The sequence below is a fragment of the Podarcis liolepis genome, assembly GCF_965112155.1.
Source record: "Podarcis liolepis genome assembly, chromosome: 5".
Classification (NCBI taxonomy): domain Eukaryota; kingdom Metazoa; phylum Chordata; class Lepidosauria; order Squamata; family Lacertidae; genus Podarcis; species Podarcis liolepis.
The window spans coordinates 37,632,001-37,635,827 of record NC_139556.1 but is presented as its reverse complement, the minus strand read 5'-3'; the positions used below and the strand labels follow the sequence as shown (position 1 = coordinate 37,635,827).

General features: G+C 42.1%; 1 long non-coding RNA gene across 1 annotated transcript; it reads left to right on the top strand.

The window, feature by feature from the left end:
* The first annotated feature begins 281 nt into the window (after positions 1-281).
* LOC310706891 lies at positions 282-3,089 on the top strand. Its single transcript, XR_014526227.1, has 3 exons — positions 282-916; positions 1,912-2,000; positions 3,011-3,089. It is a non-coding gene; the product is annotated as an uncharacterized lncRNA (long non-coding RNA).
* Positions 3,090-3,827: the final 738 nt, after the last annotated feature.

Below are 3,827 nucleotides of genomic sequence, written 5' to 3'. Positions count from 1 at the left end.
AGACATAACGCTTGAGAGTTAGAAATAAGAAATGAAACAAGGTAATAAATTGCTGTATATAACTTTATTATGGAGAACGCAGGAAAGGGAGGTGTGAGGAAGTCCAAGTAGGTATGAAAAAATGATATATGAACGGTTATGATTTTTTCACTTTATGTTTATGTTTCTGTCTTTGTATGTTTTTTTTTCTGTTTGTTACTTTTTGGTGAAGGTATTGTATATGTCTGGTGATATTCTTTGTTTAAAATTTGCAATAAAATATTATTATATAAAAAAAAACAAATTTTAAAACCATTTAAAATATCTGTGCCGTATTTTCTAAAAGCCAGCAGGGAAATAGCAAATAGCCTATTTAGAAACTAGGCCGCAATGCCATTTATACAGCAATATTTGCATTTAGCTTCTGAAGGCCATAAAAAAGGCCTGTTTAAAATTATCCAGGGGCGGGGCTTGCCTGACCTCACATGGGATGAAATTCCACAGCTGTGAGGCCACCTCTGAGAAGGTCTTGTTGCATATAACCACCAACATAATAGTATTTGTGACAGACAGTGGAACCAGACCAAAGTCTGGTGATGAAGTCCTTCAGAATTGCACCCAGAGGGCTGGAGCTTCTCTCTGATGACCACCAAGACAGCTAGCCGGGGGGCGGGGGGCTGTTTGTGGAGCAGCATTTTGGAGGGAAGAATAAAAGGAGCAGTTTTTGAGGGACAGAGTTAGACAGGGATAGAGAAGGGACCGAGGGTTTAGTTTGAGAGAGAGAGGGCTCAATTTGAGATGGGAGATAGGGATTAGGAGAGGGTTTGTCTGAGAGAATCTGATTTGAATTGAACATCTGTTCTGAGGAGACCGTCCACAGCAAGAGGAAAGAGCCTCGCAGCTTCGAAAGGAAGATGGCGTTGAGTGTCTGAGGAAGGTAAACAGGCAGGAGTTCACTGGAGGGCTGAGTCTGAGGCAGGAGAGGTAGAAGCTGTGGGAATACAGACTCCCTGGGTCTCATTCCAGTCAGGAGGAGAGAGTTTTTCTAGGAAAAGATTCCCAAGCCGGTAACAAGGGGTGAGGTAACTCCCTGAGTACTAATTGGAGTACCTCAGTGGTAGAATTGCAAATAGTGTGGGTAACTGACGAAAAGTGTCCCTCGCTCATGAACCAAAGAATTAATCTGTGAAGTGCCAAAAGCATTTTAACTGTAACACCTGTCATAAACTCAATAAAGAAATGAGACTGAAGTAACAATATGGGCATGATATGCTGTGACTAACTGACCCCAAACAGCATTTTGGAGCAGCTGAAATTTCCAAACCATCTCTAAGGAGACTCCCCCCCCCCCACAGCGTTCATTGAAGTAGGGCATCCTGAATTATGAATAAGGCAAAGTCCATTCTCCCCAGGTAGGGTAAGCAAGCCTAAGTTGGTTACAAAAAAACACACCCCTAGATTTTACTGCCATTTCAGCACCCATCCCCCAGCTACTGGCAAGTTCAAACACCACTTCCAAAGTGAAAATTTGATCTGAAGGGTCATGAGGCAACCACTTTGCTGAAGTTACACAGGGAATCCCATGCAATCAGCTTGAATTCCTTGAAGGAAGGCAGGATGTAAAACTTGGTAAATAAATAAGCACCAGCACTTTGAATTCAGTAGAGAAGCAAACAGGAAGCCAATGAAGGTGGTTGAAAAGAGATATACTGTACTATCACACCCTCAGTTGAGTACTGTACAGTCTTAGTCATACTGAAATTAATGGAGATGACTACCTTAGGTCTATTCATTTTGAAGGGTCTACTCTGTGTAGAGGTTAGTGTAGAGGCTACAACTGCATGTTGGCAGGTTATCCATTGTGTAATGCAATGCACCGAGTCAGTTATCATCTTACAATTTTACATCTGACTGTTTGCATTTTTATTCCAGGCTTTTCACACTTTCCTTGCAGAGGAGAAATATTCCAACACTTCAGGAAATGAGCAAGTAATTCATAATGATGCCTCATGGGGCCTCAGGTGAGCAATTCTCTGGTGACTTCCTGCTTTTTGAAAAGGCTCTTCTCTGTTGAGAATTTTTCACTTAAGAGGATTATAGATACAGATATATAAACACCCACCCACACCCCGAGGACTGCAGGTGTGTCAATCTTTGCCTTTGCCTCAAATGCGTAACCTAGTCTTATCAGAGAGGGGAACTGTACCCTTTCCTAAGCGCTCTCTGGCTTCGACCATTGACTTCCTTGCATGGGGAAAAACCTGCTGGCTGCTTTTCCTTCTATTCTGCTTTGCAGACTTTGACCTTGTGTTTATGCAACTTCCCAGCACTAGAAGGCTGGCGAAACCTGTCACAAGGCATCTGTTTCCCTGTTACCTTTTGCTGCCTTACATATGCCTAAGGTTTGTTCTTTCATGTTGCATCTTTGATGGTTTTTGCTTTCTATTTCTTCTCTTTGGAACAAGCTGCCTCCGTATGTCAATTTATCTTACCTATTCAGGCTTGCAAGCAGCATCTAATCTAGCAAGAGATGTTGATAGCACAAGCAGGTTTACAGATGTGCAATGAATGAGACTGCAAATGTGAACCTGAATACTCATTTGTATCCATGCGCTAATGCTCAGCTGGGCCCCATTAAACTAGCTGGATAACCTTTTTATATGAATCCCATCCAAGACTTTTAACAATAGCAGAAGACTAAACCTGGATCATGTGTCATTATCCATTTCTCCTTCGCTTTCCCCAAAGTTTCCCATGTTTGGATTATATTTTAACTTCCTTATAAAAAGAGTTTAGGATGGAAGGCATTTAGTAGATGCTGATAATACTGATTGACACTTTCAATCTCTCTGGGTGTGCATGGATAATGCGCAGGGAATTCTTGGATATTATCTCCCAATTATTACTGACAAAAATATTTTCTAGGGATAAGTAATCCATTAAGCAGAATGCATGAATAGCCATTTCAGGTTCAAAGACAGAAGGAACAACGTGATGATTGAACACCCTTTTCTACCTGTTGCATTTGTAGGTGTCCTGAAAGAAGGGTACGTGTTTTTTATCCGTCAGCTAGGGGTTGGAGTTGGGGACTGAATTCATTTGCACATTCTGTGTCAGAAAGCCCAAGGCAGAAATGAGCTCATGAAAAGAACAAGCCAGGAATGCAAAAAAAATAAAGGAGAGTTGGGGCCAGATCTGAAGTGATTTTTTTTTTTTTAAAAACTTCTTGTACAATAGCAGTGTAAAGCTATTGAATGTGAACTGTCCATTGCTGTTGTCTTGGAGATGGCTTGCCCTGCACCCACTAAGCTAGCCATTGGCCTTCAGGTGTGGTAAAAGACACTGTCTCATTGCTAGAGTGTTTAAATATGATTTAATTTGCCAATCTGCTTGATTTTTGTATGTGGAATGAGAGGGTGGCATCTTGCCCTTTGCTTCAGGCAATAGAATGTCCTGCATTGGACATTTCGTATATAGGAAGCTTCCTCGCTCTTAGATATTATGGTCCATCTCAGTACTGTCAACACCGACTGTCAGTGAGTGGTTCCCCAGGGCTTCAGACAAAGAGCATTCCCATCCCCAGCTGGAGGGGCCAAGGATTGAACTTGTAACCTTTGGAATGCAAAGCAGATGCTCTACCACTGAGCTATGGCTGGCCCTGTCTCGGAACCCAGTGGGCAGGTTTGGCTGGTGGGAGAACTTGAGGAAGTTGCTCAGCTACAGTAGCTTACTTCAACGTGACAACAAAAATGCTCCCTTTTGTATGTGAGGGCTAGGTAATGCATAAGTTCTGTGGAACAGATCTAGTACTATGACAGTGTTAGAACAGCATTAACCCCAATAATTCC